Below are 14,592 nucleotides of genomic sequence, written 5' to 3'. Positions count from 1 at the left end.
CCAAATACTCTTCACAATTCAAACCATTTCCCTTCTACACCCAACCCCCTGGCCGAACCACTTCCCTAACTCCATCTCCTCCATTTTCTTCTTCCACTTCCCTCTTTCTTCTTTTGCTCGAGGACGAGTAAACCTTCTAAGTTTGGTGTGGTAAAAGCCTTGCTTTTTGTTTTTCCATAACCATTTATGGCACATAAGGCCAGAGAAACCTCTAGAGAGAGGAAACGGAAGGCAAAAGCTTCAACTTCTGAGTCATAGGAAATGGAGAGATTTATCTTAAAGGTCCATCAAGACCACTTCTATGAAGTTGTGGCAAAGTCATCTGTACCCTATCCAATTCAGCTAGAATTATCAGAGAGGGTGATATCCTCATTGAAGAGGACAAGCCCATCACTGAGAAAAAGATGGAGCAATCAAGAGAGCCCACTCATGGACCTCAACAAGAGCATGAGGAAATTCCTCATCTAGAAATCCCTGAGATGCCTCAAGGGATGCACTTCCCTCCATAAAACCTTTGGAAGCAAATCAACACCTCCCTAGGAGAATTGAGTTCCAACATGGGACAACAAAGGGTGGAGCACCAAGAGCATTCCATCCTCCTCCACGAAATTAGAGAAGATCAAAGAGCTATGAGGGAGGAGCAACAAAGGAAAGGAAGAGACATAGAGGGCCTCAAGAGCACCATTGGTTCTTCAAGAGGAGGAAGACGCCACCCTCACTAACGTGGACCCGTTCCTTAATTGCCTTGTCTATTTATTTTTTCTGTTTTCATTCTCTATGCTCTATGTTTCATTCAAGTTTGTGTCTTTATTACATGATCATTAGTGTTTAAGTGTCTATGTCTTAAATCTATGAATGTCCTATGAATCTATCACCTTTCTTGAATGAAAAATGTTTTAACCACAAAAGAACAAGAAGTACATGATTTCGAATTAATCCTTGAAATTAGTTTAATTATTTTGATGTGGTGACAATACTTTTTGTTTTCTAAATGAATGCTTGAACAGTGCATATGTCTTTTGAATTTGTTGTTTATGAATGTTAAAACTATTGGCTCTTGAAAGAATAATGAAAAAGGAGAAATGTTATTGATAATCTAAAAATTCATAAAATTGATTCTTGAAGGAAGAAAAAGCAGGGAAAAACAAGGCTTGCAAAAAAAATGGTGAAAATAAAAGAAAAAAAAAGAGAGAAAGAAAAAGAAAAAGAAAAAGCAAGCAGAAAAAGCCAAGTGTAACAACCCTGATTTTCGAGTACGTGAGATCTTTTCTGAAAGTACGGATTTCTACGAAAGATTAGTAGAGGAAGAACCACTTCTATATCATCAAGCATTTCAATCCTCATTGTCATTATGTCATCTTTAAGATAGAACCTTTTCTGAGGCACGCTCGATAACATAGTCACAAAAAACCCAGTTTTTGAACCGTATCGGTTAAGAGTTTTTATTCTATTTTTCGTAAATAGTCTCAGTTTGACAAGCCGGACTCGATTCATGAGGGAAGAGAGATAATAGGATAATATTATCATTATATTAGTATTAGAAGCTTCTTGAATGATATTATAAGGTTACCTGGTCAGTTTTAGTTAAAACCAGAAAATCGGTTTAACCAGGTTCACAGTTTACTGGTGCAGCTTAGCACCGGCACTCTCTGATGACTTTAGCAATGCTAAGGCCTCATTATACATGTTTTATTCTCATATTAAATATGTTACTAGTATCTTTTATGCTAGTAGATCAGAAAAGAACTTTTAGAGATGTTTTTACGTATGTTCCGATACACCTAGTTTTAGTAGTTATACACCTGAGATATTTTAATATTATTTTAATCCACCTTCAAGCCAACCAATCAAAACTCACCCTACACCCTCAAGACACTCCAAGGCTGTCTCATTTCTTCATTTTGGCCGAAAATAACAAGAGAGAAAAGAGAGAAACTTTCATGAACACTTAATCTTCAAAGCTTGATTTCTTCTGAACTAAAACTCAAATCAAAACTCTGATTTCACCAAAATGATCCTCTCTTCTTTCTCTACATAACCATATAACATATCAAGGCTGGAAATAAGGTGAGATGGCTGTCTCCCTCCCTCTTCAATTCGGTTTTCAAGGAAAACCATGCAAAACATGTGTTTTCTTAATGTTTTTCCTTAGGAATCATGCTTAACTTGACTTGAGGGCCAAGAAACGTGAATTTACAGCAAGTATAAGGTTAAAAATCACTTCCTAACATGCTGAGTGAGATTTGGTTAGTTGAGGGTTTTTGGATTTAAAGTTGTTCTTGATGTGATTTAGGAGGAGAAAGTGCTTAAGGACCACCTGAAAGTCTAACCGAATTAGGAGCAGCAAAACCAGGTAGGGTTTGACGAATTTAATCTTGATTGATTGTGGTTGAGTTGTGTAATTATGATATGGTTTGGTTGTGCTTGAAATTGATTGTTTATATGAGTGATTCTTGTTGAAAATTTGGTGAAATTTTGATGAAATTTGATGAAATTCAAGCTATGAACTTGTGTTCTTGTGGCTGCTGGAAAACGAAACCCTAACCCTTAAATTGGGGTTCAATTTGTGTTAAAATCATGTAGAAAAAATGGGGTTTTAGTGGCTGATAATTTATTATGAATTATGGTAAAAATCGGTTGCTGAAAAGACCGAAAAACGGGTAAAAACAGAGAAAGAATCTGAAGAATTTACGAAGAACATGAAGAACACTTTGAGTGTGGTAAAGAACAATGAAGAACACCTTTTAGATCTTAAAAAGGTCAAGGTTGTAATTATTTTGGTGTTTGAGGGGTTATTTTGTAATTTCTGAAAGTTAGGGTGGTTAAAGTAGAAATATTAAAAATTACGGGTGGTAAAAAGTGAATTTTAAAGGTTAAAAGTTAAAGTGAGATAATTTTCGAAAATTTAATGATAAAATAATAAATAATAATAAAATAATGCGGAAAAGGCAGTTTTCTGTAAAAGCTTTAGAAAGACAACTTTAAGTGCAGAATCTCATAATTACCTTCATAAAACACTTAGGGAGTGGTAAGAACATATTAGTGAGGCAAAGATAAAGGAATGATAAGAAGTTAAAGAAAAGATAAAAATCAAGAAAAAGTCTATAAAGTTCTAATGACAGAAAAACAGACAGAGATTAGTGAACGAACTAGGGCAACATAGTTAGTCCTTCAGTTGTGACTAGGGTTAGGTATAATATGAAAAGTTAAACTATTTCAGTATAGACTTAATGAACCTATACTTGGAGCAGACTAACTATTCATACTGAAATTTACATAAGCTTTAAATACATACGTTAAGCAGAAAAATCAAAGCAGAGTAAAGAAACACAGAGAACAGAGTAACCAGAGAAGAATAAAGGGATACAGAAAAAAGAGTAATCTGATAAAGAGAAATGGTTTGAGTTAAGATGTTGTAAAAGTAAAAGCTGTAGAGTTTGTATAGCATGATTGAACAAAGAAAGAAAGAGGTACTGCATAAGAATGTGAAAGTGGTGATGAATAATGAGAATGTTAATGAATGATGATAATGAGAATGATTATGTAATAATCTGCTACAGGGAGGCAGTCAGATAGATGGTGGTATGACCACTGAGAACGCTTTCTTGGGATACCTTGCTATAATGCTTTGCTGTAAGACAAAGGTTGCTTACAGAGGTATCGAGATGAGTGTGCTCCTGTAAGACAGAGGTTGCTTACAGTGAGTGTGTTGTTGCTCCTGTAAGACAGAGGTTGCTTACAGTGAGTATGTTGTTGATCCTGTAAGACAGAGGTTGCTTACAGTGAGTCTGTTGGGCGTATATCAGCTAATAAGTGCCGCCCTGCAAGACAAAGGTTGCTTGCAGTGGATATTGCCAACAGGAAAGCCTTATCCAAACAGAGGTTGCTGGGTAACGTCGGGAGCGGGTATGTAACCGACAGATGAGCTCATTACCTGCACTAGGGCTAGACATGCATCATATTTGGTTGCGCATTTCCTCTATTATGATTGTTGTTTGAATGTATGCCATCTTTGTTTTCATTCTATTCTCCGTGTCTGTGTTTTGTTTTCTTGTATTCTTTTGTTTGAGTTTTGCTTTTTGTTTTCTCTATTTTCTCTATTTATCTGTCTTCTATTTACTACTTCTCTATATTCTATTATTTGTCTACTAAACAACACGGAATTAATGAACGTAACTAATAACCCCGGCCCTACTAAGAAATCCCCAGTTCTTACCACTTCTCTCTCCCTTCCCCCTTCAGATGGAAGCATGAGTACTATTCCGTAGTTTGTTGATGACTGTTCTGCAAAGAGGATTCCACTCTAGGTAGTCTTCTGAGTCTATAGTGAACTCCGTTACCTGTTTATATGTATATACTGTGAGGCCAGCAAACGTCTGCACCCTGCTTATCTACAAACTTTAACCTAAGTCCTCCGTACGATGTTGCTATTATGTGGCCACTCGATGAAGTACTTGAGAGACGCTCTTTGATGACATATGATTGTGCAGAGGATTAGTAGACGACCATCCACCTTTTGATGATGATTGATGAGCGGATAATTTATATGCTTTTTGGCATTATTTTTACATAGTTTTTAGTATAATTTAGTTAGTTTTTAGTATATTTTTATTAGTTTTTAATTAAAAATCATATTTCTGGACTTTACTATGAGTTTGCGTGTTTTTCTGTGATTTTAGGTATTTTCTGGTTGAAATTGAGGGACCTGAGCAAAAATCAGATTCAGAGGTTGAAGAAGGACTGCAGATGCTGTTGGATTCTGACCTCCCTGCACTCAAAGTAGATTTTCTGGAGCTACAGAACTCCAAATGGTGCGCTCTCAATTGCGTTGGAAAGTAGACATCCAAGGCTTTCCATCAATATATAATAGTCCATACTTTTTCTGAGTTTAGATGATGCAAACTGGAGTTCAACGACAGTTCCATGCTGCATTCTGGAGTTAAACGCCAGAAACAGGTTGCAAAGTGGAGTTAAACGCCAGAAACAGGTTACAAACTGGCGTTCAACTCCAAGAGAAGTCTCTACACGTGTAAAGCTCAATGCTCAGCCCAAGCACACACCAAGTGGGCCCCAGAAGTGGATCTCTGCATCATTTACTCATTTCTGTAAACCCTAGTAACTAGTTTAGTATAAATAGGACTTTTTACTATTGTATTTACATCTTTGGAACATCTTTAGTTTCACCTTTAGATCACGTTTGGGGGCTGGCCATTCAGCCATGCCTGGACCTTATCACTTATGTATTTTCAACGGTAGAGTTTCTACACTCCATAGATTAAGGTGTGGAGCTCTGCTGTTCCTCATGAATTAATACAAAGTACTACTGTTTTTCTATTCAATTCAAGTTTATTCCTTTTCTAAGATATCCATTCGCACCCAAGAACATGATGAATGTGATGATTATGTGACGCCCATCATCATTCTCACCCATGAACGCGTGCCTGACAAACACTTCCGTTCTACATGAAAACAAGCTAGAATGAGTATCTCTTAGATATCTAATACAGAGGACCAAGTCCGAGATATTGGAATCTTCGTGGTATAAGTTAGAACCCATGGATGGCCATTCTTGAGATCAGAAAAGTCTAAAACTTGTCTGTGGTATTCCGAGTAGGATCTGGGAAGGGATGGCTGTGACGAGCTTCAAACTCGCCAGTGCTGGGCGTAGTGACAGACGCAAAAGGATAGTAAATCCTATTCCAGTATGATCGAGAATCGACAGATGATTAGCCATGCAATGACAGCGCATTGGATCATTTTCACAGAGAGGATGGGATATAGCCATTGACAACGGTGATGCCCTACATAAAGCTTGCCATGGAAAGGAGTAGGAATGATTGGAAGAAGACAGCAGAAAAGCAGAGGTTCAGAAGGAACGAAAGCATCTCTATACGCTTATCTGAAATTCTCACCAAAGAATTACATAAGTACCTCTATCTTTATTTTACGTTTTATTTATCTTTTTTATTATCATTTCACCATAACCATTTGAATCCGTCTGACTGAGATTTACAAGGTGACCATAGCTTGCTTCAGGCCGACAATCTCCGTGGGATCGACCCTTACTCACGTAAGGTTTATTACTTGGACGACCCAGTGCACTTGCTGGTTAGTTGTGCGAAGTTGTGATAAATAGTTGAGATTACAATTGTGCGTACCAAGTTGTTGGCGCTATTGATGATCACAATTTCGTGCACCAAGTTTTTGGAACCGTTGCCGGGGATTGTTCGAGTTTGGACAACTGACGGTTCATTTTGTTGCTCAGATTAGGTAATCTTCTTTTTGTTTTATTTTCAAAAATTTTTCAAAAAAAAAATCTTTCAAAAAAATTTTTCCTTTATTTTCGAAAAAAATAAAAATAGATCTTTTCAAAAATATATTTTTCTTCAGAATTTTTAAGAATGATTTCTAGTGTTTCAGATGATGCTTTTATCATCACAGGAGCTAGTTGATTCCCATCAATTTGGCTGTTGTATGTAATGTCCTGCTGAAGCTTGTTCTGCCCTGTCTAATCTCTTTAGACTGAAGCTTTAGACTAACATTGCTTGATTCCGGGAATTCTTATTTAAAAATTTTTGAAATCTTTATTTTCTTTTTCAAAATAATTTTCGAAAAAATAAAAAAAAATTAATAAAATCATAAAACCAAAAATATTTTGTGTTTCTTGTTTGAGTCTAGAGTCAAGTTTTAAGTTTGGTGTCAATTGCATCTTTTTAATTTTCTAAAAATTTATTTTTGAAAATTTCATGCATTGCATTCTTCATGATCTTCAAGTCATTCTTGGCTAGTCTTCTTGTTTGATCTTCATATTTTCTTGTTTTGTGTTTTTCCTTGTTTTTCATATGCATTCTTGAATTATTAATGTCTAAAGAATAAAAATTTTTAAGTTTGGTGTCTTGCATGTTTTCTTTTCTTGAAAATTTTTCAAAAATAAGTTCTTCGTGTTCATCTTGACATTCAAAGTGTTCTTGGTGTTCATCTTGACATTCATAGTGTTTTTGCATGCATTTTTGGTTTTGATCTTAATTCTTCATGTTTTGTTTCATTCTTGCTGCTTAATGAAAAAAACAGAGAGAAAAACATCAAAAAGATATCTTTTCCTTTTTTATTTCTTTATTTAAAATTCAAAAATCAAAAAAATATCTTTCCCTTTTTCACTCATAAATTTTTGAAAATTTGAGTTGACTTTTTCAAATCAAATTTTCAAATTAAAAATTCTATCTTTTTCAATTATTTTTCAAAAATAAAATCTTTTTCAATTTTTCTTTCATATTTTCGAAAATTTCAAATTGATTTTCAAAATCTTTTTCTTATTTTTATTCCATATTTTCGAATTCAATGCTAACAATTAATGTGATTGATTCAAAAATATTAAGTTTGTAACTTGCCTAATAAGAAAGGTTCAATCTTTGAATTTTAAAATCAAATCTTTTTGTTTCTTGTTAGTCAAGTAATCAACTTTAATTTTCAAAATCAAATCTTTTTTAAATTTCTTTTTCAAATCTTTTTCAAAATAAATTTCAATCACATCTTTTTCAAAATCAATTTCAAAACCTTTTCTAACTTCTTATCTTTTCAAATTTGATTTTCAAATCTTTTTCAATTAACCACTTAACTTTTTGATTGATTCTTATTTTTTTCAAAACTACCTAACTAATTCTCTCTCTCTAATTTTTGAAAATCCCTTCCCTCTTTTTCAAAATTCCCTTTTTTCTAACTAATTATTTTAATTTTTAATTTAATTTGATTTCAATTTTAATTTTCAAATTTTAACTTTAATTTTAAAATATTTTTATTTTATTTATTTAAATTTTCAAATTCTTCTCTTCCTCACCTCCTTCTATTTATTTATTCATCTACTAACACTTCTCCTCCACCCAAAAATTCGAACCCCATCCCCTTCTCTGTGTTCGAATTTTTCCTCTTCTCCTTCTTACATTCTTCTCTTCTTAAACTTGCGTAAGGAATCTCTATACTGTGACATAGAGGATTCCATATTTTCTTTTGTGTTCTCTTCTTTTTCATATGAGCAGGAACAAGGATAAAAACATTCTTGTTGAAGCCGATCCTGAACCTGAAAGGACTATGAAGAGGAAGCTAAGGGAAGCTAAAGCTCAACTCTCTGTGGAAAATCTGACCGAAATTTTTGAAAAGGAAGGAGACATGGCCGAAAATAATAACAATGCAAGGAAGATGCTTGGTGACTTTACTGCACCAAATTCCAATTTACATGGAAGAAGCATCTCAATCCCTGCCATTGGAGCAAACAATTTTGAGCTTAAACCTCAATTAGTTTCTCTGATGCAACAGAACTGCAAGTTTCATGGACTTCCGTCCGAAGATCCTTTTCAGTTCTTAACTGAATTCTTGCAGATCTGTGATACTGTTAAGACTAATGTGGTTGATCCCGAGGTCTACATGCTTATGATTTTCCCGTTTGCTTTAAGAGACAGAGCTAGAGTATGGTTAGACTCTCAACCTAAAGATAGCCTGAACTCTTGGGATAAGCTGGTCACGGCTTTCTTAGCCAAGTTCTTTCCTCCTCAAAAGCTTAGCAAGCTTAGAGTGGATGTTCAAACCTTCAGATAGAAAGAACGTGAATCCCTCTATGAAGCTTGGGAGAGATACAAGGAACTGACCAAAAAGTGTCCTTCTGACATGCTTTCGGAATGGACCATCTTGGATATATTCTATGATGGTCTGTCTGAGCTATCAAAGATGTCACTGGACCATTCTGTAGGTAGATCCATTCATCTAAAGAAAACGACTACAGAAGCTCAAGAACTCATTGACATGGTTGCAAATAACCAGTTCATGTACACTTCTGAAAGGAATCCTATGAATAATGGGACGCCTATGAGGAAGAGAGTTCTTGAAATTGATACTCTGAATGCCATATTGGCTCAGAATAAAATATTGACTCAGCAAGTCAATATGATCTCTCAGAGTCTGAATGGACTAAAGGAATCATCCAACAGTACTAAAGAGGCATCTTCTGAAGAAGAAGCTTATGATCCTAAGAACCCTACAATAGCAGAGGTGAATTACATGGGTGAACCCTATGGAAACACCTATAATCCTTCATGGAGAAATCATCCAAATTTCTCATGGAAGGATCAACAAAAGTCTCAACAAGGCTTTAATAATGGTGGAAGAAATACGTTTAGCAATAGCAAACGTTTTCCATCATCCACTCAGCAACAGACAGAGAATTCTGAGCAGAATCCATCTAGCTTAGCAAATATAGTCTCTGATCTATCTAAGGCCACTTTAAGTTTCATGAATGAAACAAGGTCATCCATTAGAAATTTGGAGGCACAAGTGGGCCAGTTGAGTAAAAGAGTCACTGAAACTCCTCCTAGTACTCTCCCAAGCAATACAGAAGAAAATCCAAAAAGAGAGTGCAAGGCCATTGATTTAACCATCATGGCTGAACCTACAAGGGAGGGAGAGGATGTGAATCCCAGTGAGAAAGACCTCCTGGAACGTCCAGTGATCAACAAGGAGTTTCCCTCTGAGGAACCAAAGGAATCTGAGGCTCATCTAGAGACCATAGAGATTCTATTGAACCTCCTTATGCCATTCATGAGATCTGATAAGTATTCTTCTTCTGAAGAGAATGAAGATGTCACTGAAGAGCAAGTTGCCAAGTACTTTGGTGCAATCATGAAGCTGAATGCCAAATTATTTGGTAATGAGACTTGGGAAGATGAACCTCCCTTGCTCATCAATGAACTGAGTGATCTGGATCAACTGACATTGCCTCAGAAGAAACAGGATCCTGGAAAGTTCTTAATACCTTGTACCATAGGTACCATGACCTTTGAGAAGGCTCTATGTGACCTTGGGTCAGGGATAAACCTCATGCCACTCTCTGCAATGGAGAAACTGGGAATCTTTGAGGTGCAAGCTGCCAGAATCTCATTAGAGATGGCAGACAACTCAAGAAAACAGGCTTATGGACAAGTAGAGGACGTGCTAGTAAAGGTTAAAGGCCTTTACATCCCTGCTGATTTCATAATCCTAGACACTGGAAAGGATGAGGATGAATCTATCATCCTTGGAAGACCCTTCCTAGCTACAACAAGAGCTGTGATTGATGTGGATAGAGGAGAATTGATCCTTCAACTGAATGAGGACAACCTTGTGTTTAAAACTCAAGGATCTCCTTCTATAACCATGGAGAGGAAGCATGAAAAGCTTCTCTCACTGCAGAGTCAACCAAAGCCCCCACAGTCAAACTCTAAGTTTGGTGTTGGGAGGCCACAACCAAACTCTAAGTTTGGTGTTGAACCCCCACATTTAAACTCTAAGTTTGGTGTTGGGAGGTTCTAACCTTGCTCTGATTATCTGTGAGGCTCCATGAGAGCTCACTGTCAAGCTATTGACATTAAAGAAACGCTTGTTGGGAGGCAACCCAATGTTATTTAATCATATCTATTTTATTTTCTTTTTTGTTATTTTGTGTTTTATTAGGTTGATCATCATGTGGAGTCACAAAAACTACTAAAAAATCAAAAACAGAATGAAAAATAGCATTGAAAATAGTACACCCTAGAGGAGAGGCATGCTGGCGTTAAACGCCAGAAACAAGCATCTGTCTGGCATTTAACGCCAGAAACAAGCACCAAGCTGGTGTTTAATGCCAGAACCAAGCATCTACCTGGCGTTTAACGCCAGAAACAGGTAGCAGTCTGGCGTTAAACGCCAGGATTGTACAGCAAGGGCGTTTTACAAGCCTAATTGGAGCAGGGATGTTAAGTCCTTGACCCCACTTGATCTGTGGACTCCACAGGATCCCCATCACTTCTTCTCTCCTCTTCACACCTTTTCATAACTCTCTTCCCCAAAATAACCTCCACCAATCACCTCCATCTCCTCCATCTCTTCTTCTTCTCATCATTTCTTTCTTCTTTTGCTCGAGGACGAGCAAACCTTCTAAGTTTGGTGTGGTAAAAGAATTGCTTTTTTTTCCATAACCATTTATGGCACCTAAGGCCAGAGACACCCTCATTGAAGAGGACAAGCCCATCACTAAGAAAAGGATAGAGCAAATAAGAGTTCATGGACCTCAACATGAGCATGAGGAAATTCCTCACCATGAAATCCCTGAGATGCCTCAGGGGATGCACTTTCCTCCACAGAATTATTGGGAGCAAATCAACACTTCCCTAGGAGAATTAATTTCCAATATGGGACAACTAAGGGTGGAGCACCAAGAGCATTCCATCATCCTCCATGAAATTAGAGAAGATCAAAGAGCTATGAGGGAGGAGCAACAAAGGCAAAGAAGAGACATAGAGGAGCTCAAAAGCACCATTGGTTCTTCCAGAAGAGGAAGACGCCACCCTTACTAAGGTGGACTCATTCCTTAATCTCCTTGTCTATTTATTTTCTGTTTTCGGTTTCCATGCTTCATGTTTAATTATGTTTGTGTCTTTACTATATGACCATTAGTGTCTAAGTGTCTATGCCTTAAAGTTATGAATATGAATCCATCACCTCTCTTGAATGAAAAATGTTTTAAAAACAAAAGAACAAGAAGTACATGGTTTTGAATTCATCCTTGAAACTAGTTTAATTATTTTGATGTGGTGGCAATACTTTTTGTTTTCTGAATGTATGCTTTAACAGTGCATATGTCTTTTGAATTTGATGTTTATGAATGTCAAATATGTTGGCTCTTGAAGAATAAGGAAAAAGGAAAAATGTTATTTGATAATCTGAAAAATCATAAAAATGATTCTTGAAGCAAGAAAAAGCAGTGAATACAAAAGCTTGCAGAAAAAAAAAATGGCGAAAAAAAAAGAGAAAAGGAAAAAAGCAAGCAGAAAAAGCCAAAAGCTCTTTAAACCAAAAGGCAAGAGCAAAAAGCCAATAGCCCTTAAAACCAAAAGGCAAGGGTAATAAAAAGGATCCAAGGCTTTGAGCATCAGTGGATAGGAGGGCCTAAAGGAATAAAATCCTAGCCTAAGCGGCTAAACCAAACTGTCCCTAACCATGTGCTTGTGGCGTGAAGGTGTCAAGTGAAAACTTGAGACTGAGCGGTTAAAGTCAAGGTCCAAAGAAAAAGAAGAGTGTGCTTAAGAACCCTGGACACCTCTAATTGGGGACTTTAGCAAAGCTGAGTTACAATCTGAAAAGGTTCACCCAATTATGTGTCTGTGGCATTTATGTATCCGGTGGTAATACTGGAAAACAAAGTGCTTAGGGCCACGGCCAAGACTCATAAAGTAGCTGCGTTCAAGAATCAACATACTGAACTTGGAGAATTAATAACACTATCTGAACTCTGAGTTCCTATAGATGCCAATCATTCTGAACCTCAATGGATAAAGTGAGATGCCAAAACTATTCAAGAGGCAAAAAGCTACAAGTCCTGCTCATCTGATTAGAGCTAAGATTCATTGATATTTTGGAATTTATAGTATATTCTCTTCTATTTATCCTATTTGATTTTCAGTTGCTTCGGGACAAGCAACAATTTAAGTTTGGTGTTATGATGAGCGGATAATTTATACGCTTTTTGGCATTATTTTTACATAGTTTTTAGTATGATTTAGTTAGTTTTTAGTATATTTTTATTAGTTTTTAATTAAAAATTACATTTCTAGACTTTACTATGAATTTGTGTGTTTTTCTGTGATTTCAGGTATTTTCTGACCTCCCTACACTCAAAGTAGTTTTTCTGGAGCTACAGAACTCCAAATGGTGCGCTCTCAATTGCGTTAGAAAGTAGACATCCAGGGCTTTCCATTAATATATAATAGTCCATACTTTGCCCGAGTTTAGACGACGCAAACTGGCGTTCAAATCCAAGAGAAGCCTCTACACGTGTAAAGCTCAATGCTCAGCCCAAGCACACACCAAGTGGGCCCCAGAAGTGGATCTCTGCATCATTTACTCATTTTTGTAAACCCTAGTAACTAGTTTAGTATAAATAGGACTTTTTACTATTGTATTTACATCTTTAGAACATCTTTAGTTTCATCTTTAGATCACGTTTAGGGGCTGGCCATTCGGCCATGCCTGGACCTCATCACTTATGTACTTTCAACGGTAGAGTTTCTACACTCCATAGATTAAGGTGTGGAGCTCTACTGTTCCTCATGAATTAATACAAAGTACTACTGTTTTTCTATTCAATTCAAGCTTATTCCTTCTCTAAGATATCCATTCGCACCCAAGAACATGATTAATATGATGATTATATGACACTCATCATCATTCTCACCCATGAATGCGTGCCTGACAAACACTTCCGTTCTACATGCAAACAAGCTAGAATGAGTATCTCTTAGATATCTAATACAGAGGACCGAGTCCGAGATATTAGAATCTTCGTGGTATAAGTTAGAACCCAAGGACGGCCATTCTTGAGATCCGGAAAGTCTAAACCTTGTCTGTGGTAATCCGAGTAGGATCTAGGAATGGATGGTTGTGACGAGCTTCAAACTCGCAAGTGCTGGGCGTAGTGACAGACGCAAAAGGATAGTAAATCCTATTCCAGTATGATCGAGAACCGACAGATGATTAGCCATGCAGTGACAGGGCATTGGATCATTTTTACAGAGAGGATGGGATGTAGCCATTGACAACGGTGATGCCCTACATAAAGCTTGCCATGGAAAGGAGTAGGAATGATTGGATGAAGACAGCAAGAAAGTAGAGGTTCAGGAGGAACGAAAGCATCTCTATACGCTTATTTGAAATTCTTCCCAAAGAATTACATAAGTACCTCTATCTTTATTTTACGTTTTATTTATCTTTTTTATTATCAATTCACCATAACCATTTGAATCCGCCTAACTGAGATTTACAAGGTGACCATAGCTTGCTTCAGGCTGACAATCTCCGTGGGATCGACCCTTACTCACGTAAGGTTTATTACTTGGATGACCCAGTGCACTTGCTGGTTAGTTGTGCAAAGTTGTGATAAATAATTGAGAATCAGTTGATAGGAGGGCCCACAGGAATAAAATCCTGGCCTAAGCGGCTAAACCAAGCTGTCCCTAACCATGTGCTTGTGGCGTGAAGGTGTCAAGTGAAAAGCTTGAGACTGAGCTGTTAAAGTCGTGATCCAAAGCAAAAAGAATGTGCTTAAGAACCCTGGACACCTCTAATTGGGGACTCTAGCAAAGCTGAGTCACAATCTGAAAAGGTTCACCTAGTTATGTGTCTGTGGCATTTATGTATCTGGTGGTAATACTGGAAAACAAAGTGCTTAGGGCCACGGCCAAAACTCATAAAGTAGCTGTGTTCAAGAATCAACATACTGAACTAGGAGAATCAATAACACTATCTAAATTTTGAGTTCCTATAGATGCCAATCATTCTGAACTTCAAAGGATAAAGTGAGATGCCAAAACTGTTCAAAGGCAAAAAAGCTACTAGTCCCGCTCATCTAATTGGAGCTAAGTTTCATTGATATTTTGGAATTTATAGTATATTCTCTTCTTTTTATCCTACTTTATTTTCAATTGCTTGGGGACAAGCAACAATTTAAGTTTGGTGTTGTGATGAGCGGATAATTTATACGCTTTTTGGCATTATTTTTAGGTAGTTTTTAGTATAATTTTGTTAGTTTTTACT

The 14,592-nt window shown here is 36.7% G+C and overlaps 1 non-coding gene across 1 annotated transcript; it reads right to left on the bottom strand.

The window, feature by feature from the left end:
- Positions 1-8,556: 8,556 nt before the first annotated feature.
- Positions 8,557-8,664, bottom strand: LOC148548751 (small nucleolar RNA R71). Its single transcript, XR_015897671.1, has one exon. It is a non-coding gene; the product is annotated as a small nucleolar RNA R71 (small nucleolar RNA).
- Between the last annotated feature and the right edge of the window lie 5,928 nt (positions 8,665-14,592).

The sequence above is a fragment of the Arachis ipaensis genome, chromosome B8, assembly GCF_059453495.1.
Source record: "Arachis ipaensis isolate K30076 ecotype BB chromosome B8, ASM5945349v1, whole genome shotgun sequence".
Taxonomy (NCBI): domain Eukaryota; kingdom Viridiplantae; phylum Streptophyta; class Magnoliopsida; order Fabales; family Fabaceae; genus Arachis; species Arachis ipaensis.
The sequence above is the reverse complement of the archived record's forward strand: the minus strand, read 5'-3'. Positions and strand labels throughout refer to the sequence as shown.